This window comes from Oryctolagus cuniculus, chromosome 1, assembly GCF_051225735.1.
Source record: "Oryctolagus cuniculus isolate XC-2025 breed Fujian yellow rabbit chromosome 1, ASM5122573v1, whole genome shotgun sequence".
Classification (NCBI taxonomy): Eukaryota; Metazoa; Chordata; class Mammalia; order Lagomorpha; family Leporidae; genus Oryctolagus; species Oryctolagus cuniculus.
In genome coordinates this window covers 125,391,187-125,416,028 of record NC_142867.1, presented here as the reverse complement: position 1 = coordinate 125,416,028, position 24,842 = coordinate 125,391,187, and the positions used below count along the sequence as shown (strand labels likewise).

Sequence of the window (24,842 nt, the reverse complement as noted above, 5' to 3'; positions counted from 1 at the left end):
GTTCTAGTCTCCTCGCCTTTACCTGGCCCAGCTCTGGCTGTTGCAGCCATCTGGGGAGTAAATCAGTGGATGGAATATATGTCCCTCTCTCTTGATAACTTTCCCTTTCAAATAAATGAAGAAACAGTTTTAAAGAAAAATAACTCCCACTCACAAGGCACACATTTATATAGGAGCAAGGTACCTGCTGCTACAACTTTGATGGCTGAGCACGGAAGAACCAACAGCCCCTTTACATCTGCAACTAAGATGTCCAATATCCTCAAGGATGAGAGGAGCGCTGGGAGGCACCAAGGGCCTCCAAAGGAAGGTGGACAAAGTAGTAGCCACACTGACACCTCAGAGCACCAGACGCTACCAGGTGAGGTCTCCATAGGATACATGATATATATCAATATTGCAGAATGGTACTTCATTGATCCTTGTAACGGCACTGGGAATGGTATTTTACCTCCATTTAATGAGGCTGAATGATTTACTCAGATGGTACAGCCAGCTGAGAACTCATCGGGGATTCGAACACTTGTCTACCTGTTTTGGAAACCTGCATATTCACAGTTAAGGAAACAATTGAGAAGAGACTATAATAGTCTCCTTAGAGCTAGAGAGCATGGCAAACACAACTTCTCAAATGCCAAAGAGTTTTGATGAGGTTCACACCTTAGGTGGGGAATTTGGTGTGAGCCCTAGATGAACTCGAAGCTTATTCTTTGCGTGATGTGGGGATGCTTTATAAGACTTATAGGATTTGTTTTTTCAGTAAATTACTTGTTTAATCACTACATATGTTGGCTTTTGGAATTCTAAGGGTTTTAATATCTGCATCTATCCATCTGTCAATCTATATCTTCCTGCTATTTCATGTGTCTCTTTCTCCTGCTGTCTGTCTCTGAGTTCCTGTCTATGTCACTGTGTTTCTCACTCTTTCTTTTTTCTAGTTCTGTTCATAAGGCAGGTTCAGTACCACACTCCAGAAACTTAGAAGGCCCAAAGAGTTGCCCTAACAGCAGTAAGGAAAAAACCAGCTTTGCTCACAGCTCAAGGAAAAGTACACATATTCTAGATTTTCTCACACATTCCTCATCTCAGATGTTGTCGCCCAGTGTCCACATAAACACACATACACAGGTTTGAACTCAGGTGCTTACTTCCTACTCTAGACACAGATTTCTCTTGAAAAGATAAATACCAGCTTTCATTATTTATCAGATCCAGAAAAGAAGGGAGAGACAATGTATTCTGTGTCCACAGCATACCAACACAATTACATATATTCTGGGATTCAATCATCAAAATCACTTTATTGTTGACCAAAATCAAAGCTGAGAATAAATAAATAAATGGCTCAAGGTCAAATATAAATAGTGGAATCAGGATCCAAGCAAAGTCTCTCTAGTTTCAAATCCCATGCTTTTACCTGACACTGGAGGAATTTAAAGCAGTGGCGTGGTCCAGGTATAAAGATTGTGTGTCTGGATGGAGCCCCTGGAGAATGCTTCAGATTGCAGGGATTGAACCTGTCTGCAGCACAGGAGCTAAGAGCCCCAGTGGTGAGAACTCATGAAAATTGGTAGGAACACAGACAGAGGTGCACCTGCTTCAGGTCAGCTGATAAACTGAGCAGACATGAAAAGAGATGGACGAGAAAGGACAGGTGACATCCAGATGGGCTACTCATGTGTGATTTCTCTTCCTGTTGTCCTCAGTCTTACTGGGAACCTTTGCCCCTTCTTTATGCAGACCGGGGTAGGGGTGGGTAGGGCAGCTCAGTATTCAGAACCTCCCTCCTGTTAGCACAATAAATGATCTGTGTTAGAGCAATCAGATCCAGGGCAAGGCATGGTGATCTCTGCACAGTTCTTTTCCTGGTGGTGTCAGAGCAGAGAGCCCTTGGTTGAAAGAAGTTGCTGCCCGAATAACCACTCATCAGCCCCCGTGCTGCGGGAAGAGCTGTCTGCGGTTCTCGGGAGCCAGGTGGTGAAGACGGGGATCCTAGTGGCTGACGTCAGGATGAGCGGTGAGGATCAGCGCACGCTGAATGTGTGGGGACCCTGGCCTGCCTCTTCACACCCTTCTCAATTGTTGGGGCAGATAAAGGAGGCTCTGTGCGCCAAAGAATAATGATTGGAAGCCACATTTTCAGGGCTCAATTGCTTACCCTATCTCTCGGGTTCTGTGTGAACTGATCTTCTGTCCTGTTCAGTCTTCTTATCTTTAAAATCATGAGAGGGGCCGGTGCTGTGGTGTAGCTGGTAAAGCCACAGCCTGTAGTGCCGGCATCCCATATGGGCGCCGGTTCAGGTCCCGGCTGCTCTACCTCTGATCCAGCTCTCTGCTGTCTCCTGGGAAAGCAGTAAAAGATGGCCCAAGTGCTTGGGTCCCTGCACCCACATGGGAGACCTGGAAGTAACTCCTGATTTTGGATCGGCACAGCTCCGGCTGTTGTGGCCTTTTGGGGAGTGAACCAGTGGACAGAAAAACTCTCTCTCTCTTTGCCTCTGCCTGATGGAAAACCTCCTCTCTGCCTCTCCCTCTCTGCAACTCTGCTTTCAAATAAAACACATAAATCTTCAAAAATATATAAAATCATGACAAATGAAGCATGCACTAAATGCATCAATGTCATAAAAAAGGAACAAAAATAATACATACACAGGAATTAAGATTATCCCTAGCACCTAGCAGGCAGTCCACAAACGGAAATTCCTGTTACTGTGAGAGACAGGGGCTTCCCAGCATGTGTCCTGCACACTCGCTGCATGCCTGCTCCAGCTCCCAGTATTGAGACTTGTCAGCCACGCTCTCTTCTCCTGCCCCTGGAAGCTAAGGAGGGCCAGAGAGGTTCAGAGAGAGTAGGGGTTGCCTTGGGTTTTGGCTTCGGATGAGCATCCTGGAAGGAAGCTAAGCACACCTTCTGTGCAAAAGACAACAGACCTTAGTTTGAAGCAGAAGGGGAAGAGAAGATTTTGAAGCTGGGTTAGCATCCTTGTGCCTCTCAAGTACAGTAGCAGCTGGAACATGGACTCCCCAACAAACCCTGAGCTCACTGTTCCTAGATACGCAGGAACGCCACTGGGCTTGATTTAACACGCATTGTTTACAAGTGCGACAGAATTTATTGTCATTTTATTGTAATTTTTTCATCAATCACTGGGCGCTAAAATAAGATTATTTTTATGAGGAAGTCAGAGACATTTTTTGTGTCTTTTGTTTAGAAATTCTGAGGGCCACCATGGAATGAAAGAAATGTAAACCAAAGAGAGAAAACAAGACCACTTTGGGTCTAGGGGTTGTTTTGCTGACCCACAGTGGGAACTGAAGTCCCTTCGTGTCTCCCTGCCTCAGTTTCCCCCATGTACAATAAGTATATTGATGGCAATAGGATTTCTAGTGATTTGGTCTGGAATAGCTCCATGATCACAGAAATGCTCACTGAAACATGATTTATAACAGCAGAAAACCAGAACAACACAAGTGTCCAAACATAGAATGATGGTATTGTACATCTACTTGATATAATATAATGAAACCAATTAAAATGATGTTCACTAATACTATGTAACGACATGGAAAATTGCTTCTGATCTATTCTTAAAAGAAAAAAATGAGATACGAATGATATGATTATAACTCTACAATAAAAACCATGGCAGAGAATAAGAAAAAATGGGAAAGTAATACATTAAATGCAATTGTGCATGAGTGACTTTAAATCTTTTTAAAACTACTTTTGTATGGTTTCCAAATTATATTTAATAAGGATACATTACTTAAACTAAACAAAATACATCAATAATAATCAGCTGAGTGTTGGATTAAATGCTTTCCAAAACCCTTGGCATTCTAAATTCCAACCGCAGTCATGAAGATTTAGAGATATAATAGATTTGTGAGGGCCCTTTCAAATGTAAACAGTGCTTCATGATTATAAGGTCCTATTGTTATTAACTCGATCAAGCATGAACTAACACAAATCCGCTAATAAAGAAAAGCAGCCCGATGAGCAGGAGGCAGATGACACAGGACTCGCTAGCCGTGAGAGCTCTTTTCGTCCACAGTATTCGTGATGCAACCTTTGGAAGAATGAATTTTACACAGCTTTGTGACATGCAGCCCACTCTGCCCTTTGTGCTGACATCATTGTCAACCAGATTTTATTGCATTCTCAAGTGAAGGGCAGAACAGATGGCTGGAGCCCGGCTTGGGGACATGTGTCTACTTAGAGTACCACAGTGCTTCGCAGGGAAGGGGGAAGATGGTTCTCACTGTTCAGGTAGAAAAAAAACAGAAAAGAGCAAAAAGGGCCTGTGAGAACCCCTAAGGAAGAGATGCGTGTTTAGCCCGCTACTTAAGATGCCTGTGTCCCACAGAAGAGTGCCTGGGTTCAATTCTGAGCTTTGCCTCTTGGCTATAGCTTCCTGTCAATGCAGATCCTAGGAAGTAAGTCATTGAAGGAGGAATTAGGACCCTGTGTGTGTGTGGCTTAAATAATTTTTTAAAGATTTATTTATTCATTATTTGAAAGGCAGAGTTACAGAGTGGCAGAGGCAGAGAGAGAGAGAGGTCTTCCATCCACTAGTTCACTCCCCAGATGGCCACAATGTCCGGAGCTGCCCCAATCTGAAGCCAGGAGCCAGGAGTTTCCTCTGGGTCTCCCACCTGGATGCAAGAGCCCAAGGACTTGGGTCATCCTCCGCTACTTTCCCAGGTCATAGCAGAAAGCTGGATCAGAAGTGGTGCAGCCAGGACTAGAACCGGTGCCCATATGGGATGCTGGCACTACGGGCGGCGGCTTTACCTGCTATAACAGAGTGTCGGCCCCTTAAATAATTGCTTTTAAAAAGCTAAGAAGGAAAACCATAGGATATGCATTTATACATCCCTATGCTGAAGTAAACTTGAACCCAATGAGCAATCAACGCAGAGAAAATAGATTTTTAGCCAAATCATAGCTCAATAGAAGCAGTTTATGCCAAATTGGAGCTGTTGCTGAAGCATATTTTTATTCCCTCTAAGGTTTCACACCTCACCCTCATCCAGAGAAAGCTGAAGGAGTGGGTAAGATGGATGAAGTCCTACAAAACCAGAAGTTGGGGCCGGTGCTGTGGTGTAGCGGGTAAAGCCGCCACTTGCAGTGCCGGCATGCTATTTGGGCGTCAGTTCGAGTTCCGGGTTGTTCCACTTCCGATCCAGCTCTCTGCTATGGCCTGGGAAAGCAGTAGAAGATGGCCCAAGTCCTTGGCCCCCTGTACCCACGTGGGAGACCCAGAAGAAGCTCCTGGTTCTTGGCTTCAGATCGACACGGCTCTGGCCGTTGCAGCCATCTGGGGAGTGAACCAGCAGATGGAAGACCTCTCTCTCTCTCTCTCCCTCTCTCTCTCTCTGCCTCCCCTTCTCTCTCTGTGTAACTCAGACTTTCAAGTAAATAAATAAATCTTTAAAAAAACAAACAGAAGCTGGGCTTAAATTCAGACCTAGATTTGACTTGTGACCCTGCCGGCGACAGGCTTCCTAAACCTTTGGCTATCCAAGTGACTCCTTCGAACCTCAGTTTACTTGTGTGTAAAATAGGGTTAACCTACCTTGCAGGAGTTTTTTAAAAGATTCAATGATGTAATGGATGAGGCATTTGATCACCTAAAGGATATCTCAAGTTATCACAAGCATGTGAGACAGCCTTGAAAATAAGTTCAAGGATGTGGTTTCAGAAGCCTTGCACAAAAATGGTGGTATTCAGAAAAATCAGTGAACCCAAAATGAATTAAACACCTGTATTCTATTTCCTCCACTCATTTGTGTATTTTTTGGTTGGCGCCCTGAACTCTAGACAAGACAGAAAATGTACGACCCCAAAGGTCACAGGCACCAGCTTTTCCAGGCTAGGCCTGCATCAACTGCCAACATACACTGGCAAGACTCACAGGTGAGCAATAAAACCCCAAGGGACCTGACATACATGGAGTCTGAAAGTAAGAGAAATTGGGACCAGCGCTGTGGTACAGAGGGTTAAGTTGCATCCTGAGTTGATGTTCAAATTTCTGTTCCCCATTTCCAACTTAACATTCTTTCACCATGCCTACTTTGATGGCTCAGCGACGTGTTCTGGCTTGAGAAACAGGATTTAGAGGCGGGAGTGTGGTGCAGTGTTTAGGGTACCTCTTGGGACTCCCACATCCCGTAATGGAGTGCCTGGTTTGAGTCCCAGCTGCCTGGCCTCCAGCTCAGCTTCCTGTCCGATGTGTACTCTGGAGAGGCTGCAGGTGATGGCTTGGGTGCTTGCCACCCGTGTCTGAGACAAGCATTGAATTCTTTGTTCCTAGTTTTGGCCTGGCCCAGCCTTGGGGGTTGCAAGTCTTTGGGGAGTGAACTGACTAATAGATGTGCTCTCTTCTCTCTCTCTCTCTCTCTCTCTCTCTCTCTCTCCTCCCTCCCTCCCTGACTCTCCATCTCTCTGCCTTTCAAATAAAATGAAATTTTATTTTTTAAAAAAAGAAAAATAGGATATAAGTGCAATAGATCTAGAAGTCTGAACATGTACACAGGAAGAGGAGGAAGGCTGATGGGGGAATCGTTACCCTGGGAAGCCAAGATTCAGAGAGGAAAATGGCAGAGAAAGGCGAGGAATGATACCAACCCTGACACACTGCACCGATAGATCTGTTTCAAAAATCTAGCAGCCCTTCAGTTTCACTTCATCATTACAGATTTAACCTCTCTATTGGCAAAACAGATATGAACCCCATTTGCAGATGCAGAGGGAGGTTAATGGTTTAGCCCAAAGTCTCACTAGTGACAGAAGTGAGGAAAGTGGCGAACTCTTGGGATAGGAAGAAAGAGGATTTGGACCTTGACCACTTTTGCCTACCCCTGTGGAGTCTGTCCTGGGAGACCTCACGTGGACTCTCAGCTCAGCCTACACATGGGGCCCTGTAGTTCATTACCAATGTGTCCTACACAGCATGCCAGGACTCTGGGCCCCGGTCGCAAAGTCCATAACATCTCACAAGCAGTTGCATGAGCCCCCCAAATCCAAAGATATCCACTTAAAGTTGAGCTGCCTAGAACTTGAAGCCACTGGGCATTCTTAAAAGAGAAATACAGGTAACCGGAGAACAAACTGAGTTGACATCTGGCATTGGGGATAGGAGACCAAGGACAGAGGCTCAGAGGAAATCAAGCAGCCTTTATCAACTCCAGCACGCTTCCCCTGGCAGGCAGCGTGGAGGCACCAACCACTACCTCCTGCTTTACAGTTTTAAGGAAAAGGAGCATTCCAGAGGTGAATTAACATTTAAAAAGGACGTGAAAACTCTGCACTGTTCTAATGATGATTAATGGAGAGCTATATGGGGCCATGACCCGCTAGTGTCATTAAATGGATTGGCAGGTTTCTGAGCATTAATTATAAATAGCCACAGGAGTTCTCCTGCCACACAGAGTGGAGATAAAGCCAAGACTCCGAGAGAGAAGAAGAAAGGAAAGCAAAAAAGTTTGCACCACAGCATCTGCCTGTGTGTTGTAGGGAGCAGGATGGAGAGTGCGAGCAGAACGGAGGAGATAAATGATGAATTAGACCCTGCCAGTCAATCACATTTGCTAAATGTTTTATGTCCCCAAAGCTATAAAAGCAATATTCCTCTCTGCCCTTATTGGGCCCATTTCTGTACAGCAATCACATCATTTTCCTTGGGGGATTTCAGCTGGAATGTGCCTTGCCTTTCCTTCTTTATATTTACTCTCTAGCCTGTGACCAGGGAACGGACAGAGTCCACAGGTGAACGGCCAGAGGGAGATCCCTTGATGGAGCCGGACGGAGGGAAGTGCGAGCTGCCGGCAACCAGGGCCACGAGGTACACTTGGTCTTCAACCCGGGACAGTGTCAGGAGGAGGTCCAGTGACTAACCCAGCAGGGCTGAGGATTCCCCAGGTGCCTGGAGGGCAAGGGTTGGGCTTACTGTTGTTGCCTTATTCCCTGTTGCATCCCCAGAGCCTAAGACAGCGCCTATCGCATCACTGGCACGCTGCGAAGAACTGTAGAATGAAGAATGAAGAGACGAAGGCACCCACGACTGAGAAGGGTGCAGGCCTCATTTCAGTAGCTGAGGTCAAAGCTGTGCTGCCCAGTGGGCTCCTAGACACTTCCAGTGATTGATGCACCCTTCCTCCAAGGCCATGCAGGCCTGGGATGCTGGGAGACCACTGACGGGGCCCTTGTCTGCTCTGTGAACAGGTGTGGGATCCGCAGCACTTCCACGCTGGGGACCTCTGTCTGCCTGTCCCAGAATCACTCAGCTAGTCACTGAATGGCCATCCTCGGTCCCCATCCAAGCTTCTCCCGTCACACACCTGTGCCATCTCCTTCTCCCACCTGAGTTCCCTCCCAACAGGTGGGCCAGGAGATCTCAGCCTAGGAGTAGAGCCTGGGGTGGGTCAGATGAGAGGCTGGGAGCTGGGGGTGGGGTGGGCCAATCTCCCCAGGAGACCCCTCTAGGTCTTGGTTATATTTTCTATAGTGCAGTAGAGGGGAAGAAGAGGGTGGGATTAGAGGAGAAGGAACGAGAGAAAGAAACTCCCAAACCAGGCTTTCTGGGCTAACGGCTACTCCTGGACGCGGGGATATTTTTTGGTGTGTCCTTCCTTTTCAAGGCTTTCGGCGGCAAGTCATTATTTCAGCTGATTGGAAAATGGTGTTGAAAGACCTGCTTCTCCGGTACAATTTTCTTCATATCCTATTAGTTGCAATACAATTACAGAGAATACATCAATTCCTGGCCTGCCTGCTGCTGCTGCCAGAGCCGCCTATTAAAAAGCAGCCTTATTAATGGAATTGTACATCTAGGATTAATCGGCTTGCGTTGCCCATTTACATTTCTCATTCCACAAGCACTTTTGTTTGCTTAATAGGCTGAAGGAGGTAGGAAGCGACACAACAAAAGCCTCTCCCGATTGCCACGCGTATCACTGGTGGATTTAATATCCCCTTCCTCCTTTCAACCTCAAGTGGTGCCTAGGGATCAGATCTGGCACATGCCCACCAGGGACAAGTGAGGCGGCGGGCACGCGTGAGCCACCCGTGGGAACGAGGGGGCGGAGAGAGGGACGGGGGGCCCTGGGAAAGTCTCTGGGGTTTGAGAAGGAAGAACACAGGCTACTAAAGGCTGTTCATTCTGAAAGGGAGGCGAAGGTGGGAGAGTGGGGTGTGGGGCGAAGGGGTCTCCCTGTACTGATGCAACTGGGAGGATTGGCTGGGCAAAGATAATCTCCCTCCAGCCAAGAGTCACCCTCTTTATCCGGACGGAGCTGGCAATCATCACAACTCCCTGATGCCTGCCTGTTCCCCCACCACTTGCTGTGGTGGAGGACTAGCGTGTTCCAAAGAGCTCTGTTGCTAGACCAAGCACAGTGCAGCTGTCCAGGGTAGAGACCCAGGGCAAGGAGTGGGTGGAGCTCACGCACATCCATTTGACCCCGATGCCTTAGAATCGAGTTTAGAGGCTCTCTTTGGAATTCTAGAAGGAAAGGCATCATGGCAGGGTCCTTGGGCTCCATGAGGCCAGCTAACAGGGGGCTATCTCTGCAGCAGCCCTGCCTAAGAGAGTGCTCCAGAGAGAGAAGGAAAGAGAGAGAGAGAGAGAGATCCAGCTCACCCAATAGGCTCAGCGCATGTGTGAGCTGACAGCAGGGCAGTGTTGTCATCCGCAGGCCAGAAGGGAGGCGAGGAGGCTGTGGGCCCTTCCTCAGCCAGCCCAAGGCTGGGGAGTGTGGGGTGCTGGGGTGTGCGGGCGTCATCCCTGCTACCACATGCCAGCCTGCATTTGCTCTTTCCTCAAAGAAGGTGGGGCCTGCTCCACTGCCTGCTGGCCTGCAGGGAGTATCCAGAGATATCAGAGAGAGAGAGAGAGGCAGACATTCCAGGAAAATGTCGTTCAAGAAGCAGACCTGGGGCCAGCATTGTGGCACAGCAGGTAAAGCTGCTTTTTGTAATGCTGGCTGGCAGCTCATCTGGGTGCCGGTTTGTGTCCTGGATGTTTCACTTCCCATTCAGCTTCCTGGGAAAAGCAGGGGAGGATGGGCCAAGTGTTTGGGTTCCTGCTATCCATATAGGGAACCCAGAGGAAGCTTCTGGCTCCTGGCTTCAGCCTGGCCCAGCCCTGCCTTGGTGGCCACATGGGGAGTGAACCAGCAGATGGAAGATCTCCATCTTCCCGACTCCTTGTAACTTTGACTTTCAAAAATAAATAAATCTTGGAGAAGAAGAAGGAGGAGGAGGAGGAGAAGAAGAGGAGGAGGAGGAGCAGAAAGAGGAGGGGGAGGGGGAAGGGGGGAGGAGGGGAAGGAGGTTGGGGGGAGGAAAAAGGGGAGTGGGAGGGGGAGGGGTGAGGAGGAGGGGAAGGAGGTTGGGGAGAGGAAAAGGGGGAGTGGGAGGGGGAGGGGTGAGGAGGAGGGGGAGGAGGGGGAGGAGGTTGGGGGGAGGAGGAGGGGGAGGGGGGAGGTGGGGGGAGGGGAGGAGGAGGAGGAGGAGGAAGCATAGAGCCATGGACTATTAATGAATCCCTGATCTCAAGAGAACTCAGCAATGCAACTTCCCCAGCAGGATGGGGCTTGGGGACTGGAGCAGGCACAAACTCTGTCACCAGGGGGTGGAGCTTCCTCACCAAGGGCGCAGGCCAGAGTGGGGCTAGGAAACGGATCTTCCCCCATCAGAGCAAGAGCCAGGCGCCCACCTGCCTACCAGCATCTCCCCACTTCTCCTCCACCTGCTGCTGCAGAAGGCATGCTTGTACAGGCGGTCCCTTTGGAACGAAGGTGTGGCTTTATCGGAGTCCCCTCCCCACCCCCTCCATCAGGAGCCAGGCAGGTGTGTGCAGGTCAGACATGACAGACAGCAAGGCACGGGGAGCCTACACTCCCTTCCAGCCAGGCGCTTGGTGGCTCCACAGAGGGCTCGGGTCCCTCTGCTGATGTCGCCACAGCAGCAGCACAGTCGATAGATGTTGAAGCGCCATAATATAGTATGACTTTCCGCTTTAATGGAATTTTCCTAGACCACGAGGAAAAAAAAGGCTCCATTAACCACACTACAAAGGCCTCTACTTATTAGTATTTTAGAACAGTGGCAAAACATTTCTTGAATCTAATTATTGCTGACAAATATGAAAATTGAAATCAAAGTTAAATTTTCAGCTACAGTGCCTCATACGCCAGCCTGCTCTGACTTCCACTATTGCATCAACACATTTGTGCTTCCAATAGCTGCAGCTGCAGAATAGTTATTTTCTTGCTTCTGTAACCCCACCCTCTGCCCTCCCCGGGAGCCCCCACGCCCTCCCCCGGCTTGGCCCCTGTGTATTTTGAAGCATTAAATCTGACACATTCATCTCGGTGCCTGGCACAAGGTAACTAACTTTATGTTTATCTGTCAGGGAAGGAAAAATGAACTGAGCAGGGGGCTGAGGATCTGCTCTGTCTCTCTACCTTCTCCTTCCACCCCCAAATCCTAGCCTTCTTTTTTTTCAATAAAAGTCATTTGACTGATTTCAAATTCCTCATGATATCAGGACAGGAGGGAAAAAAAAAGGACTTGTCAACACCTTTCTTTCTTTTCCCCTATTAAGCATACTGTAAAAATCAATCCCTTTTGTCACTTGACTCTGCTTGCGAGAATGTTTAATGGATGTCAGGGGAGCTAATGATCGCTGGTAGAAAATTCATTTTAGATTTGCTATTTATAAAGTACTCAGTACTCAGGTGGGAAATTAACATGAGGCAAGGAGTCGGGGTGGTGGCGGTAGCGGCGGGGAGGGGTGCTGGCAGTGTGGCGCTGGGGCCCCGCCAGGCTAGCAGCTGTTTTGAATCCTGGCACGTGTGGCATCCTGGGGACACAGTACATGTGGGGCAGAGAACTGGGGGAGAGGGTCGTGTGGGAGGGTAGGCCCAGGAAGCACACAGCCCAGGAGAGCTGACCTTTCTGAGCCAAAATTTTCTCAACCGTAAGATCATACCTGCAACACCACCTCACAAGGTTGTGCAAAGGATTAAATAAAATATCACGCATAAAACATTTACCAGCGCCTGGCACCCAGTACTTGTACATGTGTAATAAATGTTAAATGTCTTTCCCCATAGCCCCGTGCAGTTAGGAAGATCAGGACAGGGCGGGTCGGCACGCACCTGCCCCAGGATCTCAGCTGCAGCCGCCGTGGGTGCCCTCGCATACCAGTCCCCCGGAGTACTGGCTGTTACCTAGGGCGTCCAGGTGATCAGAGCTCTCCCCGGTGAGCATACATCAGGCTGTGTTAGTTCTGATCTCTCAGTGTGGGTTGCAAGCTGCACTGCTGACAAGTTCCTGGCTGATATGTCTACCACTGCCCAGCAGCCCCTCTCTGAGAACCAGCGAGATCCACACCCACACAATGAACAGTCTCTCCTTGCAACATGGAAACACAGAGGAGGACCAGTATCCCCGAGGCCGGGGCCATTCCGGGACATAGCACCCCCTTCCCCACCCTTGCCCTCAGTCTGGACGGAGGCTCAGAATTTTGAAGCCAGTCAAATGGTAGTTAATTCCCTCCCAATTGCACGTCTCTCAGCAAGCAGAAGGGGCAAGTGCTAAAGTTAATGTTTTAAGAGACTTATCTGTCTATGGCAAAGGCAGCCTTACAGAGTGGGGAGAGACACAGATGGAAAAGGATCTTCCATTCGCTGATGTGCTCCTCAAATAGCTGTGATGGCCAGGGCTGGTCCAGGCCAAAACCAGGAGCTGGGAACTCCACCTGGGCCTCCCGTGTGCATGGCAGGGCCCTGCGCACTCAGGCCATCTTCCAGTGCTTTCCCTGGCATAGTAGCAGGGAGCTGGATGGGAAGCAGAGCTGCCAGGATTCATATTTGGCCCTGAGACGTGGGATGCTGGAGTCACAGGTGGTGGCTTTACCCACTGCTCCCCAACACGCACTCCTGTAGGTGGTCTTTGGCTTGCTTCCATGTGCAGCTGAGCCCCAGTTTCCCCTCCCTCTAAGCAGGTGCCTCCTCCATGCTCATGGAGATGGACTTGGGGCCGCTGCTCTCAGGTTCTGCCTGTGGCACGTGGAACCCCACACCTGTCAGCAGTGGCCCATCTCTCGTCCCTCTTCCGGTTTCACCTTTCCTGGGCTTTCTTTGGAAGGCTCTCTGTTATATTTGGATTAACTGCAAATCTCCTTTGATTGCTCACTCTCTGTTGAAACAGACAACCTGTTGCCACGTGTTTGATTACTGAAACCCAGGGGAGCTCCTGTGTGTGTAACGCAGCCCGTTCCCGTGCACTCAGCATCACACACACAGTCACTGCATTGCTAATTCATTGTCTAAGAAGTTGCTTTTCAGTTTCTGATTTTTCAATAATAGGCTTCTCACGAAGCTCTTAAGCTTCAGGAATAAGCCGAAAACTGCTTTTCCAGTCATTTACATAAACACAGCAGTAAGGAGGGGGAAGAAAGGGCAGTGTTGTGCGGGTCGTTTCCTGGGCTCTGGAAGTCTGGGAGGACAGTACATGCAGGCTGCAGGTCCAGAGAAGCACAAAAGGAAGCAGTGGTCCAGCTCACAAAAAGCCGGACACCTGAGAGAGTGATACATCCTGAAATTCCTGCTGACGCCCGCTGCCGCCTTGCCGAGGCTGGGAGGATGTTCCGGAAACCAGCAAATGGTTCTGTCAGCAGAGCCGCTCCCTCCGCTGCATCGGGTTAGGGAGCTTGTCACTCATGCCCGGCCAGGGCACCAGGCCACCCTCTGGAGGGGCATCTTGTCACCTGGGACCGGTAAGGAGGAGGTTGCCGGAAGTCTGCCCAGGAGCCAGGACCCTGAGCTGGAGAGCTCCAGCTCCAGGAAGGTGGCTTGGGTTTGTCTTTCTGTTGGAGGGCGTGTGGATACAGGACCTGCCCATAGTAAGTGCTCAGTTATTTGAACGAAGGGGAGGGACTTTTTGATAGGTGCACTACTTGCAACCACCACCACGTTTGCTATTTCCATTCTCTCTCTCTCTCTCTCCAATTGTCGATCTTACAAGTGATCTGATGAGCCAGAAAAAGCAGCCATCCTTTTGCTTCCCTGTCAAATCACACAGGATCCTATTAAGCAGCAAATTAATAGGTTATTAAAAGTCACTTCTACACTTTGGATGCCAGTTCTGATCAGGCTATTCCCTTATGAACCTAATATTTATGGCCAAAAGGCAGGGTAACAGCACAAAAATAAAAATAAATGAGATGCATAATTAAATGAGAATTTCACAAAAATAAAGACCTTTTACTATAAGCACAGTGACGTCTAATAAAAAACTGTTTGCCTGGAATTTCAATTTATCAAGCATCCTAGATTTTTCTTTGCTAAATCTGGTAATGCAGTCAGCCCTCCACATCTATGGGTTCTGAATCTCTGGACTCAGCCAACTGCCCATCAAAAATATTCAGGAAAAGAATTTGCATTCCTCCTGAGCGTTTGCGAACTTTTTGCTTGTCGTTGTTCCCTAAACAGCGCAGTGTAACTGTTCACATAACATTCACATCGTGTTAGCTGGTGTACGTGGTGCAGAGATGAGTGAGAGTGGAGGAGAGGACTGTGGAGGTTACAGACTAACACCAGTTTAAATGGGGACTGGAGCACCTGCGGCTTTCTGGTATCTGCAGTGGGAGAGGGAACCTGGGACCAATCCCCCTGGGATACTGAAGAGCATTTGCACACGTCACATCTATTTATGTACACGGCTTGTGTTGCCTCAGCTCCCTTGTCCTGGCGGCTTTCCCTAAGGTGGGTATAGGGAAGGGAAAGTGAGACCCCTCCCTTGAGGCCAGATCCTTACATCTGCTTCCTCTTCACCCACAGTGCCCAGACCAGGAGGGGACCCTTCCAAAAAAGAGCTCCTTCTTTGCAACTCCTTGAAGTCATGGGTTCCCAAATTTAGTGTGCATCACTTGAGGGGCTTCATGGGACCCAGATGATTGGGTGGGGGTCTGTATTTTGTGAGTGAGAGGCCACACTTAGGGGCCTGTGGTCCAACAACAGGTGTCCTCCTGTCATCCTAGGACAGGTTAGGAACAGGGATCCCCTTGAAGACCAAGTGTGAAGCTTAGACATGGTCTTTCACAACTTCTGTTCCTTTTTAGCCTTTTAAATGATTTCCCTGGCCTCGTTTTTTTAATCATCCTCAACAACAGATGAGTATGTATGGTGTCCCACGATGCCAGTCCTGCAGGAAGAACATTGCCCTCAAAGAGTGGCATGTGCAAAGGCCCTGGGCTGTGGAAGGGGATCAACATTCAGTACAGAGTGGAGCTAAGAGGCAGAGAGATGGGGAGAATATTGGAGACAGAGAAGGGGAGATGGACTGGGCAAGATAGAAAAGGGCCTCTCATCTAAACAGGAAGGAATTGAGGATGGCTCTGCTAAGTAAGATGTTGGCTTCTAATTCTCCAAATTGTATCCAAGGTAGGGAAAGTTTCACAAAAACATAATTCAATTAAACATGAAAGCTAAATTCCAAGGTATATAAACCAAATAAATACATAAACTGTGTAAATGAATGTGTATGTCATTCTTCAGCATCTCTGGGGGTTGATTCCAGGCTTCCTCCCCTACACTGATATCAAAATCCACCAATACTCAGGTCCCCTGTATAAAATGAGGTTTAAGTATCCCATTTTATAGGTGAGGAAAATAAAGTCTTGGGAAAAGCTAAGTTCCTAAAGTTAGATTTAATGACATTAGGATGATTTATGCACAGACCAAGGATTACATTATATATACATATATATATATATCCTCTATAATTATAAAGGTAAGAAAGTATATTTCTGTAATTCCTTTAAAAACTAATGTAAAAGTTGTGTAGATGGTGAGCTGTGAACAAGTACGGGAGGACAGAATCAGAAAAAGACAAGGAAAAAGAAGACAGGGCTTTAACTTTTTATAGAAATCCTGAGAAAATAGAAAAGTATGAGAGAGAGAGAGAGAGAGAGAGATAGAGAGAGAGAGAGATAGAGACAGAGACAGAGATACCTGCACCAAGTTCTTCTAACTTTTGTCCTCTCTCTTCCCCTTTCCACAAGCAACTATTTCAGTTCTTTCTTGCTTTCCTAAAAGACCAAACCATATTATATGAACACACACACACACACATAGACCTGTACACATGTGCACCTGTACACACATGCACATAAACACAAACCATTCCCCCACACTATGCCCAGGGGAAAATCAAAGCCATCAAATGGAAACTCCTTCAGCTTCCTGCAACCAGGCTTAAAACTCACCTATGCCTCCTCTGTGCCAGAGACAGCTAGCTCTCTCTTTCCAATTTTTTTAAATTGAAGTAGAACCGCCTACTCTAAAATTCAGCATTGTAACCATTTTCAAGTGTGCAGTTCAGTGGCACTACGTTGACCATGTTGCACAGCCATCACCAGAATCCATGGGCAGAACGTTTTCATCATTCCAATCAGAAACCCTGTTCCTGTTAAAGAGTGCTCCCCAGAGACCCTCCCACCAGCCACTAGTAACCTCTGTGAAAGTGATTACTATAGGCACTCGTGGAAGGGGTACCATACAGTGTCTGTCCTTATGCGTCACACTATTTCACGTAGCGCAATGTTTTCAACGTTCACTCATGTTGTAGCAGGTCAGAGTTTGCTTCCTTCTTTAATGCTAACGAATAGCCATTGTCTGTATGTGCAGGTGGCTGCCCTACACAGTGATTTGCCATCAAGGAGACCCAACAGACCAATCCACTGCATCGGTTTTCGAGGTGGAAAGTCACTAGAAATGGAACCACCCTGGAGTCCAAGGATGCCCGGGTCAGAGCCACAGACCTTGTTGGCTCCCAGCTGAAAAGCCCTTCACTTGGCCCAACTTCCAAAGTAACAACTGCTGTCGTGTGGACGGCCAAGTATGGTCAGCAATATTGTTTATTTGTCATGGATGGACACTTCCACCTTTTGACTACTGCATAGTATATAGTAGTATAATGTGTAATTACTTATTGAGGTCCTGTTGTCATTTATTTGAGGTCCATAGCCAGGTGCAGAGTGGCTGGGTGGGATGGTCATTCTATGCTAGGGTTTTGAGGAAGCCACACAGTTTCCACTGTGGTTGTATTATGTTAAAACCAGCAATGTGTGATGTTTGGACTTTGGTTACGTCATCATTGATACTGGTTGTTTTCTTTCCTTTTCTTTCTTGATAAGAGACTCTAATGAGTATGAAGTACTGCCTCACTGGGATCACTTTCCTGTTTTCCTAATGCCTAGTGATGTTGGAAATAGGGGTTGGATGCCACCAAGTCGGTGAGGAGGCGGCACCCACCAAGTGTCCTGTTGGCATAAGGCCTCTCCCATCCTGCTCAAGGGAACTCTTAACCTTCTCTCCTTCCAAGCCACACGTGAATGGTCTCTGGAGGTTCTTCCTCCACTTTCCATACCAGTCTCCTGAATCAGTGCAGGTAAGTGGTCATCCAAAGTGGATAGAGTGTGTTTCCCACACTTCCCTGCCTCTGTGTGTGGCACAGCTCTGGCAGGGGGCAATCAAACTAGGCACCTGCTCCAGAAGAGTCGCTTCTGCTGGGTGCTGCTTCTACATCTCTTTCTTCACCCCACATTTGAATGCTCTTAGACCATGGAGACAAAGTGCATAGAGCAAATTCAAATGACAGAAAGGCCTGGGTCCCTGAGGTGGGGAGTAGCATGCCAGCCAGGAACAGACAAGAAGTAGTTTTGTAACCCAAGGGATGAACTTGTATCTTCGTTAAGCCGCTCTTCTTGGATCGTTTTGTCATCTGTAGCTAAATGCAATCATAATGGATATTCTCAAAGATTTCTCCTCTTTACTTTGAATAGTGACTGAATTGATCTCCTTTCTTCCCAAGGCTCATTCTTCTACCTGTTTGTTCTCAAAACCTTCATTCTGCCCCCCAACCTGTTCAGGTTCACTGAGGGCCTCACTTGTGGGCGATGGTCTCCCAGATCTTGCCTTTGTGTTTCCCCTCCACTAGTCCCACCCATCAGTATTCAAACAAGTCTTCCATAGCTTATGAAACCAGCAGCAAACTCCTCTCCAATAGCCCCCCCCCTTACCTCACCACTTCTGTACTTTAACAGTAAATCTGTTGAAATAGTTCTCCACTTTTTCTAGCTCTACTCTTCACCTCACTTTTATCTCCCACTCTGGGACTTCCCCTACAAAGCTATTCTCCCCATGGGGATAGGTGTCTTGGGGCTAACTATGATCGCCTAAGTACAGCTAGAGAAGCTGATGCTTAGGGTTCACAAATACGTTATCAGGATGCCTGGGGTCCAGCCCCAACTCTGCCTCCAACCCAGCGTCCTGCAGGTGAGCACCCTAGAGGCTGCTGGTGTCGGCTCAAGTTCTTGCACCCCTGCATCCATGTGGGAGACCCGGATGGAGTTACTGCCTCCTGGCTGTGGCCTGGTCCAGCGTTGTCTGGTGCAGGCATTTGGGAAGTGAACCAACAGATAGACGATCTCTCTCTCTCTCTCTCTCTCTCTCACTCTACCCTCTGCCTTTCAAATAAGCAAAAATAAATAAGCTTTAGCATAAATAAATAAATTCTCTTTTGAACCTCTAGAGACCTTGACATTCTAATATCCCCACCTTCCCAAAGCGTGCACTCTGTGACTGCATGCCATCACCCATCCTGGGTTTTCTTGTGATTCTGTGGCTCTTTGCCAACCTACTTTCCCAGACTGCTGTCCTTCTTCCTAACTCTGAAGTCCTAGTGACCTGCCCTCATTTCCGTTCAGTCACTCTCTACTCTCTCCCTGGGCACTTAACAGAACTAGAGTTGAAGACTGCCTTTGTCCAAGCCCAGATATCTCACCAGGGCACCATATGCATCTGACTATCTTCACATTGGAGAGCTCCTGGTAACCCCATCATGACCCAAATCACATCTTTTTTTTTTCCTTTTGCCAGGCAGAGTTAGACAGGAGAGAGAGAGAGACAGAGAGAGAGAGAGTTATAGACAGTGAGAGAGAGACAGAGAGAAAGGTCTTCCTTCTGTTGGTTCACCCCCACATTGGCTGCCATGGCCGGCCGCTGCACCGATCCGAAGCCCAGAGCCGGCTCCTTCCTCCCAGTCTCCCATGCGGGTGCAGGGATCCAAGCACTCAGGCCATCCTCCACTGCCCTCCCAGGCCACAGCAGAGAGCTGGATTGGATGAGGAGCAACCAGGACAGAATCTGGTGCTCCAACCGGGACTAGAACCTGGAGTACCGGTGCCACAGGTGGAGGATTAGCCTAATGAGCTGCAGTGCTGGCCACAAATCACATCTTTCTAAGAACCCTCCTCTGGCCATGCACCCAGAAGCCGAAGTCCTTTTATTCTTCCCTTTATCACTCACCATCCTCTTTCCACCCCTTCTCCAGCTCTCAGCCCTTGATCCTCTGGGCCTCTTGAGTGCCTCTGTGTCTCCATCTCTGCACTCTCACCCTGGTGACCCCAGCCGAATTGGCTGCAAGGGCCCCAGGAGACTTCCTTCCCTGAGGTCCTGCCTTCTCTCAATTCACTTCCTTCATTGCAACTGGAGTGATGGTTAACACATTGAGCTAATCCACATAATGTTGTTTAATAATTAAAGCTACACGGGCAGGTGCTAAGCCTAGCAATTAAGACAGTGCTTAAGATACTCCTGCCCCAGCTCAGAGCATGTGGGTTCCATTCTCAGCTTCAGCATCCTGCTAGAGGAGACCCTGGAAGGCAGCTGGTGATGGCTCTAGTAATTGTGTTCCTGCCCCCTACATGGGACACCTGGATTGAGTTCCTGGTCCCCAGCTTCAACTTGGCCCACTCCCTGTCATTGCAGACATTTGGGGAGAGAACCAGCAGACGGAGCACTCTCTCTCTCTCTCTCTCTCTCTCTCTGCATCTCAATAATAATCGTTATTGTTATTATCTCAATGATAATCGTTATTGTTGTACCATGCTATTATGTAACATATAACCTTTATTGTGCTGTATTTATTTAGAAATAAGAGTAACACAGGGGTGGGGGGGGGAGAGAGAGAGAGAGAGAGAGAGAGAGAGAGAGAGAGAGAGAAATCTTACATATTCTGGTTCACTCTCCAAATGGTCACAATGGCCAGGTCTGTGCCAGGCCAAAGCCAGGAGCCAGGAGCTTCTTCCAGGTCTCTCACGTAGGTAGCAGGGCCCCAAGCACTTGGGTCATCTTCCTCTGCATTCCCAAGTGCATTAGCAGAGAGCTGGGTGGGAAGAGGAGCAGCCTGCACTCAAATTGGTGCCCGTATGGGATATCTACGCTGCAGGCGACAGCTTAACCCACTACACCATAATGCTGGCCCCTAGAAAATATAACCTCTCAGCACATACACTCTCTTCCCTCAGGATAAATTCTTCACATGAACTATTCAAAATCTGACCTAGGCCTACCTTGCCAACTATACCTCTTGACCTTCTATCCTCACCTCTCCCCTCCTGACCACCTCCCCAAAATCACAAACTTGACCTAGCCATATTTGACTTTGGAATCCAGAATCTTTATCACGCTGGATTACCTCTAGACCTTGGCATATGTAGTTTTTTCTACACGTAACCCTTGCCTGGTTAATGTACTCACCATTATCTCTCAGCTTTACCATCTCTTTCCTACAGAAGGAGTCTGGAAGGAAGTACAGCAAATGTGACTTTCTTTTATCCCAATATTCGCCGTGTTGTACTGAACTGTCAGTACTTCAGGGTACTATGCCTACCTTGGTGTTTATGCCTCATACACAGTGCAGTCAGAGTAAATAGCTCTGGAATAGATGGAATTGCAAATTAGATAAGAACTTGGCCATATCCTTGAATCTATTACATTGATTTCAGAAATTTTCTTATCATTTGGAGATGAAAAAAGCAGATAGTGACAGCTCATTAGCATCCAAAAGCAACCTCAATGGATTGAAGCAATGAACCCAGGCCTTGGGTTCAAGTTCAGGGTGTTAAGCCAGCACTGCATCCCATTTCATAGTGTCTGGTTCGAGTTCCACTACTTCATGCTTCTGATCCAGTTTCCTGCTAGTGCATCTTGGGAAGGGTCAGTGAGGAACCAAGTACTTAGGAGCCTGTTTCAACCTGACTTTGCCTAGCCCTGGCTGTTGCAGGCATTTGAGGAGTTAACAAGCAGGTGTAAGAGCTCTCTCTTCCTCTGCCTCTCTCCCTCTTTCTCTGTCACTCTTCCTTACAAATAAATAAATAAATCTTTATTAACATGTAATGGATCCAAACTTCAAAAAATTTTCAAAAATTTAAAAGAGATATTTGAAGGAAATAATCTGTAGAGGATAGGAGAGGTATTACATATTAGCTTGTTCTGTGTGAGGAATGAGTCCAACTTCAAGATGAGCCAGTGGCGTGGTTTGAAAACAAAGAAATAAAGAAACAAACAGTCATAGAGTGGACCTTTAGAACTACAAAGTCAGAAAACGGGTTGGGTAACGGCCCTCTCTGTATTTTGCCAATCAGATTATATCTGAAGGAGTCTTCTCTGAAGATTCCTTTCCAATTCCTCATTACCAAACTGGACATGTAGAAGATAGTGATCAGGATGATTAGTGACCCAGAAATGAGATCATGTGATGATGACAAGAATGGACTGAGAATGTCAAGATAAGATAAGTAGCGTCCATGATAGTCTCTAAGGAAGCAGATCACACAATGTTACCTGAACATCAGGTCTCCAAAAAGTTCCTGGGAAATGCATATCATGGAAATTCTATGCATGGATTTCAATAATTTTTCACCAAAGTGAATGTATGTTTTTATTCTATTTTCTAAGAAATTCTGATAGCTTTAAAAGGCAGAAGTTAAGGAGAGGCAAGAATTTGCTCTCTAAAGATTTTTCAGTATTGTGTTCAGCTGCATGTAAACAAAATCAAATTAGATGGCAGGTTTTCTGCAAGTGGTAATAAGTGTGGAAATAGCCATTCCAAATCTACTGCAGCTGGTATACCATCTTGAACCTCAGGCCCCTGTATTAGATTGGTCTATATGAAATTGCCCATACTCAATTGGTTTTGATTTACCAAAGCAGCAAGCCCATGGTTCAAACTAAAAGCTGCTTTCTTTGCCTTTCTTGATGTTTGTTGCTTCTTTTCCTGTTTTCAAGTTGTCTTCTGAACTATATCTTAGTCCCCCATTTAAGGAGGGACATGGTAACACCAAAAAGCACATTTCCTCTGAGTACAATCCTTAAAACCCCACCCAGGAGCCTTGAGTCTGTATTCCATTGGCCCTAACTGAGCATATCTAGATATGTATGGATCTAGGAATTGAGAACTTTAATCATTATAACATTGATACCCCCTAAGTATTTAGAGTATGGTTTCTTTTTTTTTTTAACTTTTATTTAATGAATATAAATTTCCAAAGTACAGCTTATGGATTACAATGGCTTCCCCCCCATAACGTCCCTCCCACCCGCAACCCTCCCCTCTCCCACTCCCTCTCCCCTTCCATTCACATCAAGATTCATTTTCGATTCTCTTTATCTACAGAAGATCAGTTTAGCATACATTAAGTAAAGATTTCAACAGTTTGCTCCCACACAGAAACATAAAGTGAAAAATAATAGATGATTTTTTAAATGATGATGAAATCAGATCAGACCTATTGTCATGTTTAATCCCAGTGAGAGTCAAGTTGGGAATTGATAATTTCTTCTTCTTCTTCTTCTTTTTTTTTTTTTTACAGAAGATCAGTTTAGTATACATTAAGTAAAGCTTTCAACAGTTTGCACCCCCATAGAAACACAAAGTGAAATATACTGTTTGAGTACTCGTTATAGCATTAAGTCTCAATGTACAGCACGCTTAGGACAGAGATCCTACATGAGGAGTAAGTGCACAGTGACTCCTGTTGTTGACTTTACAAATTGACACTCTTGTTTATGGCCTCAGTAATCTCCCCATGCTCCAGTCATGAGTTCCAAGGCTATGGAAGCCCCTTGAGTTCTCCGACTCTTATCTTGTTTAGACAAGGTCATAGTCAAAGTGGAGGTTCTCTCCTCCCTTCAGAGAAAGGTACCTCCTTCTTTGAAGACCTGTTCTTTCCACTGGGATCTCACTCACAGAGATCTTTCATTTAGGGTTTGTTTTTTTTTTTTTTTTTTTTTTGCCAGAGTGTCTTGGCTTTCCATGCCTGAAATACTCTCATGGGCTTTTCAGCCAGATCGGAATGCCTTTAGGGCTGATTCTGAGGCCAGAGTGCTGTTTAGGACATCCGCCATTCTATAGAGTATGGTTTCTAAAGAGTAGATAGAATTAGTATTCAAAACCTCTAAGAAGTGCCTGCCAGGGGTAGGTATTTGGCCTAGCAGCAAAGATGCCTACATTTCACGTGACAGAGTCTGAATTTTATTCCCAGCTCTGGCTCCCAATCCCATCTTCCTGTCAATGCAGACCCTAAGGAGTTAGTAGTGATGGGTCAAGCATTTGGGTCTCTGCAAATTTCCAGTTCCTGCCTCCTAGATCCAGGCTTTGGCTTTAGACATTGTGGATTTTAGGGATTGAATTAGTGGATGGGGGAATCTCTCTCTCTCTCTCTCATACTATATATATATACATATACATATATTATATATATTAATATATACATTATATATGTATATATACATATAATATATATATATCTGCTTCTTGAATCCATAAAATAATCTTTAAAATAGTATCTACCAGAATAGAAAATTCTTCTCATTTGATCGTCTATGAGAAAGGCTGTTAGTGTCAGTTATCCTCAGATGTATTTGCAAATAGACTCATCTGAGGTCCTTTCAGACTAGAGGTGACCCTGCCCCACTCTGATGTTCTCAGTGAGAATCGCTGAGAGTCAGCCCTGGGGACCCACATCCCCCAGCATGATTCAGCAGGAAGGAGTGCCTGGTCACTGGCAACTTCTGGGACTGTAGGACTGGAATAAGTGAACCTCACATGGGCAGGTGGTATTGTTGCCCTGGGAGAGAGACTGGGCAACAGAAATTCCAAGGTATTTTTCAATTCCAGGAGCCTGTTAAAAAAATTTGTGGGTTTAGTGATTAATTGATTTTGATCTTGGTCTAGGCTTGAAGAGTATGGGAAACCAACAAAATATGGTGAGAGGACACTTACATTCTTCTATTAAAAAATTTCCAAGGAAAAGGAAGAAATGTCTGATAATTTATTAATTCTTATTTGCTTTTAGCATTGGCAAAATTGTCCAACAATGAATGTCCAAGCATCACCAACTGTAGTAAGAAAACAGCTGATCAATGAATCTCTCCGTGCCTGGATCAAGTTACCTCTTAACCATTGAGAAGGATAGTCAGATACCCTCATGGAAAACTTGACGGAAGAAGGAGAAAGGGATTAGATTGGAAGGAGCAGGTATGAAACACTTGACCACTTCATCTTCTCCAATTCAATAAATCCATCCAGTCACTTTCCTCTTTTCTTAGACTCGACTTTGTCTTGTCCCCACTGAGCCCTCTCATGCCAGCACTCATCCAGGTAGAGGACACACCTGCAAGCAGACAGCCCATCCTCCACTGACCTGATCTGCTCACCATTAGAGAGAGTCCTCAGCTCTTGGATAAGCTCAGGCTGAAGCCTAGAGCTCTGTGAGTATGACTACCCTGGTGCCTTGGAACATATGGTTCATAACTGATCACAGCCAGGAAAGGACACTAATAGCTGAGATAATGGACTTAGGAGTCATAAAAAAGTTCTCATTGGAATGAAGGGATGAGTTAATCTAACAAGAACCAACACATGCAGAGGGTTTGGAAGGGCTGAGTTAACAGCAGTTGACTCTAAGTCCACAAAGTTA

The 24,842-nt window shown here is 46.7% G+C and overlaps 1 protein-coding gene and 1 non-coding gene across 5 annotated transcripts in view; both read right to left on the bottom strand.

The window, feature by feature from the left end:
- Positions 1–24,842, bottom strand: part of NTM (neurotrimin) — a 1,092,588-nt gene that overhangs the window by 1,057,867 nt on the left and 9,879 nt on the right. The gene's annotated exons all lie outside the window — the stretch shown is intronic.
- Positions 17,286–17,407, bottom strand: LOC127485303 (U6atac minor spliceosomal RNA). The gene has a single exon (XR_007912412.1). It is a non-coding gene; the product is annotated as a U6atac minor spliceosomal RNA (small nuclear RNA).